This window comes from Petaurus breviceps, unplaced genomic scaffold (assembly GCF_028583685.1).
Source record: "Petaurus breviceps papuanus isolate PSGF00001 unplaced genomic scaffold, PetGlider_PUasm1.0 91133, whole genome shotgun sequence".
In the NCBI taxonomy this organism is placed as follows: domain Eukaryota; kingdom Metazoa; phylum Chordata; class Mammalia; order Diprotodontia; family Petauridae; genus Petaurus; species Petaurus breviceps.
The window spans coordinates 4,200,119-4,221,493 of NW_027187419.1; the positions used below are offsets into that span (position 1 = coordinate 4,200,119).

At 37.5% G+C, this 21,375-nt stretch overlaps 3 pseudogenes; 2 read left to right on the forward strand and 1 right to left on the reverse strand.

Moving 5' to 3' along the window:
• The window catches only part of LOC138154755 (NXPE family member 1-like), a 34,825-nt pseudogene extending 28,331 nt beyond the window's left edge, over positions 1 to 6,494 (forward strand).
• The window catches only part of LOC138154808 (NXPE family member 4-like), a 362,284-nt pseudogene that overhangs the window by 295,421 nt on the left and 45,488 nt on the right, over positions 1 to 21,375 (reverse strand).
• Positions 17,228 to 18,251, forward strand: LOC138155453 (high mobility group protein B1-like; annotated as a pseudogene).

Below are 21,375 nucleotides of genomic sequence, written 5' to 3' on the forward strand. Positions count from 1 at the left end.
TTTGATATATGTGTAAGGTTATTGCCTAAATGTCTGTGTACTGGTGAATCAGGGATTCCTTTGTTTTGCGAACATTAATGGGTCATCCTTTACTTTCTTACTTTTCTTAATTTCAGTTAGGGAATAACTTGGCAAGGTGGTGGCATACTTTGGGATTCAAAAGTATTACATGCCTTCTGTCTTTGCAAGAAAAAGTAGGTAAATACTGCATTTTCAAGGAACAGAAAAAAATCACAATACAAAAATCATAATAAAATTCTAGAAGGGTTAGACTGAGAAAAGTGTTTTTCTTAATGAATTGACTGACAAACTTAATATTGTACAGCAATATGACTAGTTAAACATTCCTTGTAACTATTTACATTTAAATGAATTTCAGTGAATAAAATATCATAGCAACTTTATAGTCATTCTTTCTAAGTGTTCACTGGGATTATTTATCATTTTCATCAACATTCTTTCTTTTATGCTTGTTGTCTATTCCTTTAGTTTTTCTTCACACACACACACACTCATTTGGATTATTTTATAAAGGTATTTCCAGTTTTCTATGCAGACCTCATTCAGTTTCAACTTCCTCATCCATAAAATGGGGAGAATAATAATACCTATCTTACAGAGTTTTGTGAGGACCAAAACAGCATATAGCAAACACTTTGCAGACCTTAAACCATTTTCTAAATGTTAGATAGTACTCTAATTCACAGATACATGAGGAAATGAGACCTTAAGTGACTTGCAAAGCTTGTATTAGTAGTAAGTGGCAGAGTCAGAGTTTAAACTAGGGTCCTCAAACTTCAAATCCAGCTTTCTATTCATTATACCATATTGCTTCTTAAGTATATAATAATATACCCTTAGGGGAGTCTAGGTGGTACAGTAAATAGAGCACCGACCCTGGAGTCAAGAGGACCTGGCTTCAAATCCGGCCTCAGACACTTAACACACACACACACACAAACAAACTAGCTGTGTGACCTTGGGCAAGTCACTTAACACCAATTGCCCTCCAAAAATTTAAAAAAAATTTAACATAGATGTATATATATATGCATATATATGTCTATATAGGAGGGTATATGGGTGTAACAGGTATACATAGACAGAGGGCACAGGACCAATTGAATAGGAAGGCATGTTACTTAAAAGGTGAAATTGAGAGGTGAGAGAGGAATATGAGAGGAGATACGGAGATACAGAATGGGGCAAATTATAGCTTATAGAAGAGGCAATGGAAAACTATTACAATGGAGGGGAAGAACAGGAAGGCAAAAGGAAATGAGTCAACCTTACTATCATTGAATTTGGCTTAGGGAAGGAATGACATACACACTAAATAGGGTATCTCACCCTACAGGAGAGGAGGGGGGAAGGAAATGAGAAGGGGGATGATAGAAGGCAGGGCAGGCTGGGGGGGAGAGAAGTTGGAAGCACTCACTTTTGAAAAGGGATAGGAGCAAAGTAGAAAATAGAACAAGTCTGGGATGGGATGGAATGAAGGGAAATATAGTCAGTCTTTCATAATATATCCACTATAGAAATGTTTTGCATAGCTACACATGTACAAGCTATATTGAATTGCTTATCTTCCCAGGGTGGGTGAGGAGGGAGGAAGGAAAAGAATCTAGAATTAAAAGTTTTAAAATAAAATATCTAAAACACACACACACACACACACACACATACACACACACACACACACACATATATAATTTTACATGTAACAAGGAAATAAGATATACAGGCACTGGGGCATAGAGATCCATCTTGGCATACTGGAAACTCAGAGGGAGTATGGGGGAGGATATAGAAGAGAGCAGACTGGGGGAGGGAGTTTCAGTGGGATCGCTGTTTTGGGATGGTGGGCAGGGGAAAGATGGGGAGAAAATTTGTAATTCAAAATCTTGTGGAAATGAATGGTGTAAACTAAAAATAAACACAAAATTAAAAAATAATAATAAGACTCCCTTATATTAAGTGAACTTGTCACCGGTTTGCTATTCTCCTATTATTGAATATATAGGTTGCTTCCAGTTTTTTGCAATTATAAATAAAACAACAAATAATAGTGACTTTAAAAGACTGATGAATCCAATGGACTAGCGATATAGAATGAGATATAGATTCTCAGACATGGGCAATATGTTGATCTACATTTCTGAACTACACATGCTTTTTATGAGGGTGACATTTGCTGGGGAGTTTGTGTGGGTTGAGAGGCTCTAACAATAGGGACAAATATGAAAAAATAGCTTTTGGGGGTTTTTTAAGTTCTTCTTTATTCTCCATTTGTTTCTCAGTTTTATTTTTGTTTCCTATTCATTTTTGCTCAATTGAAATTCTTCTGGCATGTATTGAGTCCATTTTTTAAAGAAATTCTTTTATTGATATATTTTCTTTGTATATATCTGCATTACTTACTATATTCATTCCTTTTCCTCACCTAAGAGAGTTTTCCCTTACAACAAAGAACAAAAAAAAGGAGGAAGAAGAAGAAGGAAAAAAATTCAGTAAAACCAATCACATTAAAAACAGTCTGAAATTATATACTATGTTCCATACCCATATAAAAGCACTTCTGCATAGTAGAGAGGAAGTGTCTAACTCTATCTCTTCTTTGGGATAAACTTGTCCATAAATATATACATATCTGTACATGTTGACACTATTCTACAATTTTAATAACAGATAATCACATTTTAAATGGTGAGTTGATCCTATTAGAAATAAAATATGAAACAAGTTTCAGACAAAATATCACACCTAAACTTTTCCCTCCATTCACAGATTTTTACTCTATGTAATGATTATGGATTCAACCAAAACAATTTCAAAGGTGGACAATGGAAAAAACAGACTTAAGAAACTTTTATTTTTCACTTGTCTTGAAGAGGTGGAAGTAAGTGGTGTTTATATTCCTCTTCATTTGTAAGGTATTTAAACTCTTAAAAATGCATTTTCATTTCTCAAAGCACACACCACCTTTAAAAATCTTATTGCATAGAACATGGCTAGGGGGTGGAGGAGAAGGAGGATGTCTAAGCGGCTCAAGCTTCAACCTTCCCCAATCAATGTAAAAAGGGGACTCTGAACAAACTTTAGAGCTGCAAAACCCACAAAATGACACAGAGAAGCTAACCTCCCACTAAGAACAGCCCTGTAGGCCGACAGGAATCGACCAGCATACCCGGGAGCTGCAGGTTTTAGTCTCAGGGTAGGTCGGATTTAATAGGCTGTTTCCAGAATTATCAATACACAGATGCAAAGGACAAAGTGAGAGGTCAGTGCAGTCTGGACTTTGGGACCCAGTAAGAGGGAGTACGTTGGCTTTTATCCCCAGGGTGAGAAGCCGCTGAGATGCCCAGCACAGCCAGCCAGCACCATGTGGCAGCTTCAGCTCCTGGCCTGCAGAAAGTAGGGAGAAAAAGTAACCAGTCTGAGGAATAATCTCTATTAATTTAACCTGCTTGGATCTGGATTGCAGTCTAGGCTGGAGGTCCTGGGGTGTGTATCCAGCTTGCCAGAGCATGCGGATGCCTCAGAGAGGACACGAAACTAATAGCTCCAGCAGCTGAAAAAAACCCAGCGTTTGGGAGGAAAGCTCCCCTGTCTGTTGGCAGAGCCCTACTGTGGCAAAAAGCCCAGGGGTCAAGTGACTGGGGAGCAACATGACCAGGCAAAGGAAACAAAGCAGACAGAAGATTCCAACATTAGACTCCTATTTTGGGAACAAAAAGGAGCAAAGCATGGAACAGGAGGAAGACACTGAAGTCAGAACTCCTGCACCAAAAGCTTCAAAGGAAAATATAAGCTGGTCACAGGCCATAGAGGACCTTAAGAAGGAGATAAGAGACATGGAGGAAAAATTGGGAAGAGAAATGAGAATGATACAAGAAAATTATGAAATGAGAGTCAACAGCTTGACTGAGGAAAATTACACCTTAAAAAACAGACTAACTCAAATGGAAAAAGAGGCTCAAAAAGGCAATGAGGAGAAGAATGCCTTAAAAAGCCAAATTTGCCAGATGGAAAAAGAATCTGAAAAGCTCACTGAGAAGAATCATTGCTTCAGAATCAGATTGGAGCAAATGGAAGCTAATGACTTCATGAGAAATCAAGATGCTGTTAAAGAGATCCAAACAAATGAAAGAATAAAAGGCAATGTGTAATATCTCATGGGAAAAAAACACTGACCTGGAAAATAGATCCAGGAGAGATAATTTAAAAATTATTGGACAACCTGAAAGCCATGATCAAAGTAAGAAAGTAGAAATCAAACTCCAGGAAGTTCTCAAAGAAAACTGCCCTGATGTTTTAGAAACAGAGGGCAAAATAGAGGTTGAAAAAATCCACCAATCACCTCCTGAAAAAGATCCCCAAAAGAAAACTCCTAGGAATATCATAGCCAGGTTCTGGAATTCCCAGATCAATTAGAGAATATTACAAGCAGCTAGGAAGAAACAATTTGAATATTGTGGAAACACAATGAGGATAAACCAGGATCTGGCAGCTTCTACACTGAGGGATAGAAGGGCTTGGAATATGATATTCCGGAGGTCAAAGGAGCTGGGATTAAAACCAAGAATCACCTACTCAGCAAAACTGAGTATCATGTTTCAGGGGAAAATATGGTCATTCAGTGGAATAGAGGACTTTCAAGCATTCTTGATGGAAAAAACCAGAGTTGAATAGAAATTTTGACATTCAGATACAAGAAGCAAGAGAAGCATGAGAAGGTAAACAGGAAAAAGAAATCATAAGAAACTTATCAAAGTAGAACTATTAACATTCCTACATGGAAAAACTATAATTGTAACTAATGAAACTTTCCTCAGTATGAAAATAGTTGAAGGGAATAGAAATATATATGTCTGTCTATATATGAGGGTATATGGGCATATGAATACATGTGAGAATGTGCGTATATATGTTTACAGGTATACATAGATAGAGGGCACAGGACCAATTTAACAGGAAGGGATGATACTTAAAAGGTGAAATTAAGAGGTGAGAGAGGAATATAATGAGAGGAGATGGGGAGAGACAGAATGGCATATAGAAGAGGCAAGGGAAAATGGTTACAATAGAGAGCAAGAATAGGAAGGCAAAAAGGAATGGGTCAGCCTTATTCCCATTAAATTTGGCTGGGGTGAGAATGAAATACACACTAAATAGGGTATCTCACCCTCCAGGAGAGTAGGGGGGGAAGGGGATAAAAGGGGGGCATAATGGAAGGGAGGTCAGGCTGGGGGGGGGCAAGTTGGAAGCACCCACTTTTGAAAAGGGACAGAATCAAAGTAGAGAATAGAACAAGTGGGAGGTGAGATAGGAGGGAGGGAAATATAGTCAGTCTTTTTCAATATATCTACTATGTTATTGTTTTGCATTAGCCACACATGTACAACTTATACTGAAATGCTTATCTTCCCAGTAAGAGTGGGTGACAAGGGAGGAAGCGAATGAACCTGGAATTCAGTTTTAAAATCAAATGTTTAAATATATACAATTATTAATACTATTTTACATGTAATTGGGAAATATGATATACAGGCACTAGGGCATAGAGATCCACCTTGCACTACTGGAAAAGTCAAAAGAGGTATGGGAGAAAATATGGGAGAGAGCAGATTGCAGGAGGGGATAGCCTGTGGGACTACTATTTTGGGGAGGTGGGTAGGGGAAAAATGAGGAGAAAATTTGTAACTCAAAATCTGGCAGAAACAAATGATGTAAATCAGAAGTTAATAAACCATTTGAAAAATTTAAAAAAAAATTTTTTAATCTTATTGCATATATGCACTCCAACAAAAACATGCAATTCCATTGTCTCTTGCAAAAAGTGTGCCTACAAATTCAAGACTTCCTGCAAAAATATTCTCCCATATCATTCCAAGACTTCAAACTGAAAATAAGCCCTCACTGCAGTTTGATTACTTCTTATTTCCATAAAAAATACAGTTCAGAAAACATCTGATTAAAATTGTTTCGTGATGTTTAGACCAAGATATTCTCTATGATCTCTTTGAAATGCTCATTTTTCCACAATTTTGGGGGGGAAAGAACAAACGGAGGCCAACAATCTTGAGAAACCAGTAAAGGGGGAGAAAAAATACTTAACTTCTACCCTGTACCATAGAATTTGAAGAAAAATTTAGGCAATTCTACCCCCTCCCTGGAACTTATCAATTCAACTTTTTAAAGATACTTTTCTCAAAAAAATTTCTCAAAGTAGATCTTAGTAAAAATCAATACAGTCAAAATATATAATCTTTAGGATATGCTGTTAATGCTTCCTTATTAGCAAATTTTTAATTGACATAACTTGCATTAGATATATTATTCTATTATTTTTGTTTGACAACCTTATTTTAGGTATCAAGACTGTATTTGTCGACAGCGCGGCGGCCTGCACGGGAAGGTGCAGCGGCCGGGTAGGCGCGGCGGATGCGGGCCGGGAAGGCGCGGCGGCGGATGCAGGCCAGGAAGGGGCCTGATCAACTCCGAGGGCAAGTCTTCCCACCAACCACAAGGTCCACTACCAGACCTATCACCAAAGGGCTGGGACTGGAAAGAGCAAGGTAAGAAGCAAAGACAGGGGCCCCTATACTGGACAGCAAACACTCCTGGGGCTACCACTTCATAGCCCAGAAATCTTTGAAAAAAAAAAAAGCCCCTTTCAGGACCTCCAAAGATGAGGATGACAGAGTGAACCCCACTTGCTCCAAACCCCCCTCTCACCCAGAAAATATAGTAACTATTGTCCAGGGCAAAACCCTCTACAGTAAAGGCTTGGGATCCTAGAGGAAGGGCGTGGTTAGGACCCTGCCTCAAAATGGGTAGAAAGCAGACTACAAAGACAAAGACTCTAGAGTCCTACTATCCTCAGAGGGAGGAACCAACCTCAGAGGGAGACAATGTGGACTCCACACCCACAGCTGAAACTTCAACAGGGAATGGATCCCAAGCACAGAAGGCTCTCCTAGATGAGATCAAAAGGAACTTTGAAAGCAAAATGAGAGAGATAGAAGAGAAAATGAATAATTCTCTCAAAACGAAAACAGCAGAATTCGAAAAGCATTATAATGAGGAAAACATTTCTCTAAAAAGAAAAGTGTATGATATGGAAAAGGAGCTTCAAAAATTAACCAAGGAAAATGATTTGCTAAAAACCAGAATTAAACAAATGGAAACAAATAACTCTATGAGGAACCAAGAAGTAGCCAAGCAAAACAACAAAAATGAAAAATAAGAAAAAGAGGTAAAATACCTCAAAGAAAAAATAACTGACCTGGAAAACAGATCCAGGAGAGATAATCTGAGAATCATAGGCCTACCAGAAAATTATGATGAAAAAATGAGCCTGGACAACATTCTCCAAGAGGTCGTTAAGGAAAACTGCCCTGAGATACTTGAACCTGAGGGGAAAATAGAAATCAACAGAATCCACCGGACACCTGCTGTAAGAGATCCCAAACTTAAAAATCCTCAAAATGTTGTGGCCAAACTCCAGAACTACCAGATAAAAGAGAAAATACTCAAGTGGCCAGAAAGAAACAATTCAAATATCGAGGGTCCACAGTGAGGATTGCACAGGATTTGTCAGCCTCCACACTGAAAGATCGGAGGCAGTGGAATACAATTTTCAGGAAGGCAAAACAGCTTGGATTACAACCAAGGATCACATACCCAGCGAGACTGAGCATATACTTCCAGGCAAAGAGATGGTCATTCAATGATATAACAGAGTTCCAGATAAAAAAGCCAGAAGTCAATGGAAAATTCAACCTCCAATTACAAGAAGCAACAGTGACTTAGAAAGGTAAACAAGGAGAACACACATCATTTTAGAGGGAAAGAGGGGAGGGAGAGGAGCTTTGCATGAGATATGTTCCTGTCATTCTTGATGCGAAGAAAAAATAGCATACCTCATTAAGTATAACAATATCCTACAGGTAGTAGGAGGGGGAAAGGGTTACAAAAGGGGGGTGGGAGTGGTTTGTAGAGAGGGAAGTAGTAAGGGGAAAAGGGGAGGAAAAGGGAGGGGGGCCGAAAAGGGAACACTGAGGGAGGCAGTGGTCAAAAGGAAAACTATTAAGGGGGGGAAGGGAGAAGGGAGGAAAAATATGAACATTAACAGGGGCAGGAATAGGATAAGGGGAAAGAAACAGATAACAATCATAACTGTAAATGTGAATGGAATGAACTCTCCTATAAAATGGAGAAGGATAGCTGAATGGATTAGAAATCATAATCCTACAATATGCTGTTTACAAGAAACGCATCTGAAACAGGGATACACACAAGGTAAAGGTAAAAGGTTGGAGTAAAATATATCATGCCTCAGCTAAAGTAAAAAAAAGCAGGGGTAGCAATCCTTATCTCAGATAAAGCAAATGCAAAAATTGACCTAATTAAAAGAGATAAGGAAGGAAACTATATCCTGTTAAAAGGCACCATCGAGAATGAAGCAATATCACTACTTAACATATATGCACCAAGTGGTGTAGCTTCCAAATTCCTAGAGGTGAAGGTAAAGGAATTAGAGGAAGAAATAGATAGCAAAACTATACTAGTGGGAGACCTTAATCTCCCCCTATCTGAACTTGATAAATCCAATCTCAAAATAAACAAGAAAGAAGTTAAGGAGGTGAACAGGATTTTAGAGAGGATAGGTATGATAGATCTCTGGAGAAAACCGAATGGGGATAAAAAGGAATATACTTTCTTCTCAGCGGTTCATGGCACATACTCAAAAATTGACCATGTTCTAGGGCATAAAAACTCACAATTCTATGCAGTAAGGCAGAAATATTAAACGCATCGTTTTCAGATCATAATGCAATAACAACTATATGCCATAAAGGGCCAGGGAAAGACAGACTAAAAACTAACTGGAAATTAAACAATTTAATCCTAAAGAATGAGTGAGTCAAACAAGAAATTATAGAAACAATCAGTAATTTCATTCAAGAGAATGATAATAATGAGACAACATACCAAAATCTGTGGGATGCATTAAAGGCAGTTTTAGGGGAAGTTTTATATCCCTGAGTGCATATGTGACTAAATTAGAGAAAAGGGAGCTCAACGAATTGGGCATGCAATTAAAAAACCTAGAAAAAGAACAAATTCAAAATCCCCAATTAAATACTAAACTAGAAATATTGAAGACTAAAGGAGAGATTAATAAAATTGAAATTAAGAAAACTATTGAACTAATAAATAAAACCAAGAACTGGTTTTATGAAAAAACCAACAAAATTGATAGACCCTTAGTCAATATGATAAAAAAAAAAAGAAAGAAGAAAACCAAATTATGAGTATCAAAAATGAAAAGGGTGAATCTACCTCCAATGAAGAGGAAATCAAAACAATAATTAGGAATTATTTTTCCCAATTGTATGCACATAAACTTGACAATCTTAGGGAAATGGATGAGTATTTAGAAACATACAAGTTGCCCAGATTAACTGAAGAAGAAGTAAATTACTTAAATAATCCCATCTCAGAAAAAGAAATTGAACAAGCCATCAGTCACCTCCCTCGGAAAAAATCTCCAGGGCCAGATGGATTCACTAGTGAATTCTATCAAACATTTAAAGAACAGTTGATTCCAATACTCTACAAATTATTTGGGAAAATTAGTGAAGGAGTCCTACCAAATTCTTTTTATGACACAAATATGGTACTGATACCTAAATCAGGAAGAGATAAAACAGAGAAAGAAAATTATAGACCAATCTCCCTCATGAATATAGATGCAAAACTTCTAAATAAAATACTAGCCAAAAGACAACAGTAACTTATCTCAAGAATAATACACTTTGATCAGGTAGGATTTATTCCAGGAATGCAAGGATGATTTAATATTAGGAAAACTATCAGTATAATTGAGCATATCAACAATAAAATTAGCAGAAACCACATGATCATCTCAATAGATGCAGAAAAAGCTTTTGACAAAATACAACATCCATTCCTATTAAAAACATTAGAAAGTATAGGAATAAATGGAGCCTTCCTTAAAATAATAGGTAGCATCTATTTAAAGCCATCAGCAAGTATTATATGTAATGGGGAGAAGCTGGAAGCATTTCCCATAAGATCAGGGGTGAAACAAGGGTGTCCACTATCACCCCTCTTATTCAATCTGGTACTAGAAATGTTAGCAGTAGCAATTAGAGAAGAAAAAGAAATCAAATGAATCAAGTTAGGCAAAGAAGAGACCAAGCTATCACTCTTTGCAGATGATATGATGATATACTTAGAGAATCCTAGAGAATCAAGTAAAAAATTGCTTGAGACAATAAATAAATTTGGCAAAGTTGCAGGATATAAAATAAACCCACATAAATCCTCGGCATTCCTATATATTTCCAATGAAATTCAACAGCAAGAAGAGAAAGAGAAATCCCATTTAAAGTTACTGTAGACATTATAAAATATTTGGGAATCTACCTGCCAAAACAAACTCAGGACCTGTATGATCGTAACTACAAAACACTTTTCACACAAATAAAGTTAGATCTAACTAATTGGAAAAATATCAATTGCTCATGGCTGGGTCGAGCTAATATAATAAAAATGACAATTTTACCTAAATTAAATATATATTTAGTGCCATACCAATTAATTTACCAAAAAAACTACTTTATAGAGTTAGAAAAAATAGATCTGGAAGAATAAATGGTCCAGAATATAAAGCAAATTAATGAAAAAAAATTCTAGGGAAGGTGGACTAGCTTTACCATATTTCAATCTGTACTATAAAGCAGCAGTCATCAAAACTACCTGGTACTGGCTTAGAAATAGAGAAGTGGATCAATGGAATAGATGAGGCACACGATATTCAGAAGTCAATGACTACAGTAATGTATTGTTTGATAAACCCCCAGACCCTGGTTTTTGGGATAAGATCTCACTATTTGACAAAAACTGCTGGGAAAACTGGAATATAGTATGGCAGAAACTGGACATAGACCATTATCTAACACCATATACCAAAATCAAGTCTAAATGGGTTCATGATCTAGGTATAAAGGTTGATACTGTAAGCAGTCTGATAAAACAAGGAATAGTTTACCTATCAGACTTGTGGAGAGGGAATGACTTTATGACGAAACAGGAATTAGAGAACATTATAAAATGTAAAATGGATAATTTTGACTACATGAAATTGAAAAATTTCTGTACAAATAAAGCCAATGTAACCAAGATTAAGAGGGAGGTGGGAAATTGGGAAAGAATCTTTACAACCTATGTCTCTGACAAAGGACTCATCTCTAAAATATACAGAAAATTGAGTCAAATTTATAAGAATACAAGTCATTCCCCAATTGATAAATGGTCAAAGGATATGAACAGGCAGTTTTCAGAGAAAGAAATTAAAGCTATCTATAAGCACATGAAGAAAGGCTCTAATTCACTATTGATTAGAGAAATGCAAATCAAAACAACTCTGAGGTACCACATCTCACCAGTCAGATTGGCTAAGATGACAAAACAGGAAAATGACAAATGCTGGAGAGGATGTGGGCAAACTGGAACACTAATGCATTGTTGGTGGAGTTGTGAACTGATCCAGCCTTTCTGGAGAGCAATCTGGAATTATGGCCAAAGGGCTATAAATACTTTCATACACTTTGATCCAGCAATACCACTCCTAGGGTTATATCCCAAAGATATCATAGAAATGGGAGAAAGACCCATACATACAAAAATGTTTATAGCAGCTCTTTTTGTTGTGGCAAAGAATTGGAAATTAAGGGGTGCCCATCAATTGGGGAATGGCTGAACAAGTTGTGGTATATGCATGTTATGGAATACTATTGCGCTATAAGAAACGGGGAGCAGGAGGTCTTCATATTTACCTGGAAAGGCTTAAAAGAACTGATGCTGAGTGAGAAGAGTAGAATCAGGAGGAATTTGTACACAATTACAGACACAACGTATGTGTGATGACCAACTTTGATAGACTGGACTCTTCTCAACAATGCAGGGATATAAGTCAATCCCAAAAGACGCATGATGGAGAGAAAAACGTGCATCCAGAGAAAGAACTAGAAAGAACTAAATTTATATCCAGGTGGAAGCAAAATACCTGATCTTTTCGTTCTCTTCTTTGATTTTATGTCCTCTTTACCATTTTTCATTCCAGCTGGTACAATCCATCCTTATAACCTGACCATTGTATAATGTGAAAGTATTTACAGATCCTATACTTGATTATAAGATGCCATGGCGGGGGGAGGGGAAGGAGGGGGACAAAATGTGAAATTCAAGGAATTGTGGAATTGAATCCTGTAAACTAAAAGGAAACAAATTAATAAATTAAAGTTTAATCAAAAAAAAAGACTGTATTTGTATCATAGAAGAAATTTAGTGAAATTCTTTTTAAAACTGCTTTTGGCAAACTGTGTAATATTGCAGTTGTTTTTCAAATGCTTGATAGACACCACTTGTGAATCAATCTTGTTCTTAGGTTGTTTTTGATGTTTTTTTGTAAAGTTTGCTTTTAAGAATTGAGCTAGGCCATTCCATTTCTTTCTCTTTCATTGCATTGTTTAAATTTTCTTTCCTAGTACGTACGTCTTAGGCTTTATATTTTTTGTAAATGTCAATTTTATTTCATTTAAGTGATTGCTTTGATCAGCATATAGTTTGGGAAATATATCATTCATTCTTTATATTCCATTGATTCTCCTTTTTCTTTTTTGATACTATTAATTTTGATTTTCCTCTTTTAAAGTATTCATATGAGGGGCAGCCAGGTAGCACAGCGAGTAAGACCACCGGCTCCAGTGTTGGGATGACATGTGCTTCGAATCCAGGCTCAGACACATTACTCATGCAGAAACATCTGGCCGTGTAACTTTGAGCAAGTTACTTAATCCCAATTGCTTAGGGGCAGGCAAGTGGCTCAGTGAGTAAGACCACCAGCTCCAGTGTCGGGATGACCTGGGGATCAAATCCGGGCTCAGATACTTAGCATCACACCCAGAAATAACTCGCCGTGTAACCTTGAGCAAGTTACTTAACCCCAACTTCTTAAAAAAAAATTCATATCACCTAATGCTTTGTCTAATTTATTTTGGAAAAAAATATCTTAGTTTTATTTATTAATTCAAAGATTTTTCTTTTCCTTTCAGTTTTGTTACTTTCTTCCTTGATTTTCAAATATTTATTTTGGTGTTTAACTATTTTTTAGAAATATGTTGATTTTCTAGTATTTTTAGTTGCATTTCATTAATCTGTTTTTTCTCCCTTTTTTAAAAGATAAAAATGTTTAATATTAAACATTTTCTCCTAAGTAATTGCTTTATCTATGGCCAAAAACATCTGGGACATTATCTCATCTACTTTATACAATACTTGAAAGTATGTAAAGTGCAAGTTCATTTCAATGACTCAACTTCTTCATATATCTGTGCAGTAGTGAGAAGGAGAGGAGCAAAAGACTGAGGAGGGAATCTAGAAGCAAGTGATTGGGGATGTGCTTAAGGAGAAAAGGGGGAGGGGGACCTTATTGAAGAGCATTGTAATGGGGGAAATGTGGGATGATTACCTGGTATGGGAGATGGAGATTAAATGATGGGTTTAATTGGGGGTAAAAGTGTGTGCATTGAGCCACCATCTTATATGATGGTGTAATGCTTTTGTAGGCATCTCATCCCAAGAGGAGAGCAAATGAAGGGTCCTAAGGGATGGCTGACACCCCAAAATGTGTGTGGTGGTGTGTGAATGGAAGATGAGTCATGGACCCCAAGATGAGATGGAATGAACAATAAAGAGGAGACTGAATAAAGAGAGAAATGAATGTTATGATTTAAGATATTGGAAAACTCCTGCCATAGGTCACTGCTTCTATCCAAATTACTCCCTTCATAAATGGATATTTCTATGAATAAGGCAATGTGGGGGCAATGACACGAGATCTATAAAGGCAATAATAGACATTAGGATGGCAGTGTAAAAGCAGGGACTTATTTGAGATCTTCCCCAAGCCCTCCAAATACCTGTAAACAATGACTCAAAACAAATTCTAGAGCAGCACAAAACACAAAATGACAGAGTGAAATAAATCTCTAGCCCAAGACAACCAGAAAGGTAGACAGGAAAGGTCCCTTTCACCAGGCAGGGAGAGGAACCCAGTCTAGCACCAAATGCATGAGTGTAGACCTGGTCTAACCAAACCTAGAGCAGGCCTTAGGGTTCAGAATCACTGGCAGCTGTGGTGGTTTCCAGAATTCTCAACCCACAAACACCAAAGACAACTTAGAAGGTTAGTAGGAAGGTCTGTTGGGCCTGTGTAAGAGAGGAGCATAGTCTGGCCCCAGACAAAGAACAGTGGTGGCTGCTTCCTGGGCTCTTTGTCCACTGATGTTGGGGGAATTGAACAGGTGATGAGAAAGGAATTGCAGAGATCCTTTTGCTGGCACTGAGGAAGGATTCTCCTGCTTTGATCTGGGTTGTCATCCTGGGTAGTGTCCCTGGGGTGAGGAGAAGCAATGGCATAGTGGAGCTTGTATAAAGGGAATAGAGGGAAACATCCTCAGAGTTCCAAGGCAGGAAGGTATGATCTCCTTTGATCATACCACCTTGGAAGAAATGAAATATTACAGATTCCTAGAAGTATCTCTGAAAACAGCTGCACAAAACCCCTGAAGCTTGGAGGAGTATACCCTCAACACCAGAAGCAGAGCCTTACCTTAACTAAGAGTTAAAAAGTCAAAGAACTGGCTGAGGAAATGAGCAAACAGCAGAGAAAAACTCAGACTATAGAATCTTACTTTGGTGACAAAGATGATCAAAACACCCACTCAGAAAAAGGGACAATATGAATTGCTCACAGGCCATTAAAGAGCTCAAAAACAACTTTGAAACTCAAGTAAGAAAGGTAGAAAAAAACTGGGAAGAGAAATGATAGTGATGCAAGAAATTCACGAAAAACAAGTCAACAGCTTACTAAAGGAGAGCCAAAAAATACTGAAAAAGATAACACCTTCAAAAATAGACCCACCCAGATGGCAAAATAGGCCCAAGGAACTAATGAGGAGAAGAATGCCTTAAAAAACAGAATTTGGGGGGGGGTGAAGCCAAGATGGCAGAAAGGAAGCAGTAATTTTTCTAAACTCCTCCATGAATTCCATCACTAAACTTTAAAAAGTGAATCTGAATGGATTTTAGAGTGACAGAATCCATTGGGAGACGGAGTGTGGCAGAATACAGTCCAGGAAAGTGCCCATGTGGGTCTGGTCAGGGGGAGCATGGCCACACTAGCATGGACTAGAGAGCAGACTAAAGCAGAGTGAGAAGGAGCCCCAGCCAGAGGACTCACACACCCCAATGGTGATTAGAAGCTTTTTCACCACAGGATGGGATGATCCATTGGAGCTGGGTAAGAGAAAGCACAGGGCCTGCAGCAGGGACAGCAGCTTCTCCTGGGGCTATCAGCCCACAGGCTGGAAGTTTAAAAATCATCTACCTGAATTTCCAGAAGCCAAGATGGCAAAGTAAACACTAGCTGCTCAGCTAACTCCTCCCAGACCCAGAAAACCCAGAGATAAATGTCTCCACCCAGAGTAAAATCCTGAAATAGTTGAAATAGCCTCAGGTTCAGGAGTCATTGAGAAAGGGTGCAACTGAGGCATTAAGGAGTCTGAAGTGAAGGGCAGGAGGGGTCCCAGCAAGCCCCAACCCAGCTGACAAGCAGGAGATCCAGAAGCCCAGGGTGGTAGAGTCAGAAAGCACTAACAACACAAGCCCAGGTAGGCCTTAGCACCACCAGGAGAATCTATGGACACAAGCTCTGCTGGCTGCCAGCTGCTGAGTCTGCCTGAGCTGTAGCTCAGGGGCATAGAGGCAGAAATCTGAAGGGGCCAGACCACCCCTCCCCAACAGATTACTTTGTGAGCCTCAAGTTTCTCAGGGGAAATACTGAAAGTCCTGGCCTTGGCCTCAATCTAGATATCCAGAGGTTATAGCACACAAAGTCAACAACCAAGCCCCTAGTTCTTAGCCTGAGAAGCTTGGGTCAAAGCCCTCTGTACCCCAGGAGCAGAAATAAACTTTAAAGTTCAGGAAATAGGCACTTACAATGGGCCAGAAGCAACTTGCAAAGGCAAGACCAAAGACAACTGAATCCTATTATTGTGAATGAGAAGAATCACTTTCAGGAGACACCATGGACTCTGTATCTACACTAGAGGCCACAGAAGGAAATATGAACTGGTCTCAAGCCCAAAAAGCATTCTTGGAGGAGCTCAAGAAAGATTTTAAAAGCCAAATTAGAGAAGTAGAAGAAAAATTTAAATCTACAATGACCAAATTGGAAAAAAAAAATCTCACTGAAGAAAACAAATCCTTAAAAATAAATATTTGTGAACTCAGACAAGAGGTTTAAAATATAACTGGAGAAATACTTCCCAAGGCCTATTAAAAAACTGAAACAGAGTAGTGCAGAATCTGTGAAAAGAGATTGAATAGTGATTCATTTTAACATCATATTAATGACTCACTAAAAGTTTCTAGCATCATTGAGATTTTGTCTATGAGACAAATCTCAGATTTTATCCTGGAAGGTGCTAGAAAAATTAAGATTTGTTTCACAAAGATTCTTTTTGCATATAAATTACAGAAAATTCCACTGAATAAAGTGAGGGAGATTTAGACTTACCCCTGAAACTCATGCTAGAAAACAAATTGCAAAGAAATTCTGACTTCATCAGGCACAATTTTAGGTGCCTGAACATAAGGGAAAAACAAAGTTTATCATTAACTACAACTTCCTCATTGACGCTGTGCAGACTAAGAAGGATGAATTCATTGACAGCAACAGTATCGATGCAGGATGAATGTCTAGATAGTAAGGGCTTCTATTTTGAAGAAATTAAAAGTGGTAAACTGAGGGGATACTTAGGTTGTAGTGATGCTAGAAGGGCTTTAGTAGATCTTGGATGGAAATTGGTTTAAATCTAAACTGAAAACATTTACTTCTATGCCGTTCTCTCTCAGAGTAGATACTTTTGATGACGACTCTGACTTTTACATCAGGGAAAGTGAGATATACAGGATAATGGCAGATTTAATAGTGAGTGCACATCACATAGAAAAAGAATGATGGACAGCCATTGCAGTACATTGAGCTCCACAGAGACAGCGCCGGGGCAAGTAAGAGACGGACGGGCACTGGGCTACTCTATGCGGCGGCTGAGGGAAAGTAATCAAAATGGGCAAAGGTGATCCCAAGAAGCCGAGAGGGAAAATGTCTGCATATGCCTTCTTCATGCAAACCTGGAGAGAGGGACACAAGAAGAGGCACCCAGATGATTCTGTGAACTCAGAAAGGTGGAAGACAATGTCTGCTAAAGAGAAAGGAAAATTTGAGGACATGGCAAAAGCTGATAAGGTTCGTTATGAAAGAGAAATGAAAACCTACATACCACCTAAAGGAGAAACAAAAAAGAAGTTTAAGGATCCCAGTGCACCGAAGAGGCCTCCTTCGGCATTTTTCTTATTCTGTTCTGAGTATCGTCCAAAAATCAAAGGGGAGCATCCTGGTCTTTCTATTGGAGATGTGGCAAAAAAAAATTGGGAGAAATGTAGAATAATACTGCTGCAGATGACAAGCAACCTTATGAAAAGAAAGCAGCCAAACTGAAGGAAAAGTATGAAAAGGATATTGCTGCAAACCAGGCTAAAGGAAAACCTGATTTGGGTAAAAAGGGAGGACTTGTCAAGGCTGAGAAGATCAAGAAAGAGAAGGAGGAGGAGGAAGATGAGGAAGATGAAGAAGACAAGGTGGAGGAGGAGGAAGATGATGATGACAATGAATAAGTTGGTTCAAGAGCAATTTTTTTTCTTGTCTATAAAGCATTTAACACCCCTTTACACAACTCACTCCTTTTAAAGAAAAAAAAAAATTGAAATGTAAGGCTGTGTAAGATTTGTTTTTAAACTGTACAGTGTCTTTTTTTGTATACTTAACATACTACCGAATGGGTCTTTAGATAGCCCTGTCCTTTAGGGGTATTTTCAATAGCCACTAACTTTGCCTGGTACAGTTTGGGGGTTGTAAATTGGCATGGAAATTTAAAGCACAGCACAAATTAGTTATATATGGGGATGTAGTTCATTTCCATCTTCAGTTGTCTTTGATGCAGCATATGAAATAATTGTTGTTCTGTTAACTGAATACCACTCTGTAATTGCAAAAACAAAAAAAAAGTTGCAGTTGTTTTGTTGACATTCTGAATGCTTCCAAGTAAATACAATTTTTTTATTTAAAACGAAAAGAAAACAAAGAAAAAGAATGATGTTCAAAGGGCCAAGGTCTGATTATCATCCACTTGAGCATAAAATACATTCACTGTTAAACTAAAGATCTCAATGAATGCAACATTTGTTCATAATGTCAATTCTTGTATTTGACCAATAAAAGACAAGAACACAAATTAACCAAATACACATGAACATTAATTCATTCCTGTATTTCTGCCAAGTTAGTTCATTTCCCATCACCTATCATTGGATTTTTAAATGTGCCTTCATGATGGTACTTTATAAGGCAGCTGGTGGTAGGGTGGATAGAGTACTGAACCTGGAGTCAGGAAGACCTGAATTCAAGTCTGGCTTCAGACACACTTACTAGGTGTGTGACCTTGGGCAAATCGCTTTACTTCTTTTTGGCTTGGTTTCCTCCCATGTAAAATGGGATAAGAAAAACATCTATTTCTCAAGATGGTTGTGAGCATCAAATATTATTATATTTGTAAAGCACTTGGTAAATACTAGGTGCTGTATAAATATCATTATGATCATGATATTCCTTAGTAAACTATTCTCAGTTTGTAAGGATAACCCACCTCTCCACATTTTCCAGGAAACTTGAATTACTTTTTACCTGAAGCTTTAGGCTACTCATATATCTGCACAAATGCCAGGAAAGCAAGATTTGCTGAATGGAATGTGAATGACTTAATCTGATTCTGTCAATAATGCTAGAAATCTATGGAAGTATACATGTTTATTTCCCAGTGGTTTCACCTTTAATGGCCTTTACAAATGCATATATGGTACAATTATATTGTCACATTTATAGTTAGACTGGGATCTAATTCTACCTTATGTTGAATAATTAAGAACCTCTGAAAAGGTTTTTCTCCTTGAAACTAAAACAAGAAATTTCACTATTCCCAATCTTCATATGCTTTGGTATATCACATGGCATGTATAAATGTTCCACATAGTATAAGATTTTAGATTTTCAGGTATTGGTCAAATTTAGCACTTATGTTTAGATCCTAGTTACATTCAGGATAGACAAGGGATGAGCCACTGGTAAATTGGCCTGTGAAAATCATCTTAAAATATGCCTTTTTTCTAGCTCTCTATAAGGCAAGTGTCCCATTCACCAGGGCAGATGAGCAGGAGAGACACCTGTGATTATTTCTACATATACACAAAAAATACTTTTACACAATGCAGCATTAACTTATGTTTAAAATCCTGAAAAGCAGGGCAGCTAGCTGACACAGTGAATAGAGCACTGGCTCTGGAGTCAAGAGGACCTGAGTTCAAATTCAGCCTCAGACACTTAATACTTCCTAGCTGTGTGACTTGGGCAAGTCCCTTAACCCCAATTGCGCTGCTTTCCCCACTCCAAAAGGCAAAAAAAAAAAAAATTCCTGAAAAGCATAGGCATGTCATTATGGGTTCAGAAGAGCAATACCTACTGCTAAGATGACTGGAAGGCCTCTTTCATAAAGCTGATTGGATTTTTTTCCTAAAAAAACAATGACATTGTCATCGTAACTCAATTGGTTCAAGAAATTGTCTTGAACCATTGACCCTGCTTCCTGATTTCCTAAGGCATAAGAGGAAAACTCCCAACTACAGCATAAGCAGTGTGTATTCCTCAGGTTTGAAAATTTTTCTACTGCTCTGTCACCTAATATACCTTTCTGACTGAATGTGCCATTACATGAAGTGCAGACGTGAGGTTAGCTGTGCATGACTGAATCACGGTGACTGAATCTTCTATCTTGGCTGAATATTCTTTCTAGATTATTGATAAGTAAACTGTTTTGTTTTGTTTTGTTTTTTTGCTAAAAGTCATGTAGTCTAAGTGGGTCTCACTTCATTTGAACCCTGAGCCTCAACTGGAGTAGCATGGCTCAGTTCAGATCTAACATAAAACATCATGAAAAACCCAGCTTTTTGCTATTATGACTCTAAGAATGTTCTTAATACTAAATTCCATTATTTGGCAGTAGAAGCTTTCCCATTACAAACAGGGTAAGGGTCATGAAAAAATTAGAAAAGAAAGATATCTGGTACTTTCCTCATGATAGTTGAGGGAAATTCTTGACTGAAAAAGGAAGAGAGAAGATAACAAAACACAAAAGAGGAAATTCTGATTACATAAAATTGATAAGGTTTCACACAAAGAAAATTAATGATTATAGACTGAGAAAGGAAATTGGGGAGTGAGAAAGATATTTGCATGGGTGTGTTGACAAAAGTTTAAAAATCAGTCTTTGTGTAGAAAAAAACACACATGCACATAAATTTGTAAGCATAATTGGTATTATTAACACTTTATTAAGTCTTTACCAAGGGTTAGCAATCTATGGCTCTTTTTCTTGGAGGGAGGCATATTGATGCTCAATTGCTACCTCAACCAACTGGGTAAATCTCAGCAATATATACATATATGTGTACATAGACAAATTATCTAAATATATCTATGTTTGTGTGTGTACACATATGTATGCATATAGATATATGTGCTTACATATAAACAAAGCATAGATACATTATGTATTATGTGTGTATAAAAATACATATTATACATGGAATTTTCATCCAAATTCCACTCCATTTGGACTAATTAGGCAAAGATTTCTCACCTGGATCCTCCCAACTAAGATCTATAGTCCTCTCCTTGCTTTGCTCTTGAATCCTATTGCCATAAATCCCAGAGAGGGTTCTCTGAGTATATCATAGCATCTATAAAAAGCAATCATGTTTACTTTTGCCCATAAGTTTTCCCACAATTTCTTCTTGTTATAGTTACCTTGTTATCACTATGTCAAGTAGTAGTGGGGAAAATAAGCATCTTTGCATTATCCTTGATCTTTTTTAGATCTCTAACTTTTTTAGACATGCATCTCACAATGTTGGTTCTAAGATTAGGAAAATGTTATTTACTAGGTTAAGGAAAGATGCCTTTATTCTTATAGTTTCTAACATATTTCATAGAATCAAGTGTTGGATTACATCAAAAGCCTTTTTTAGCATCTACTAATGTAATCATATTTTATTATTTCTAGTATTTCCATGGCTTATAATATTTATGGACTTCCTAATGGTGAG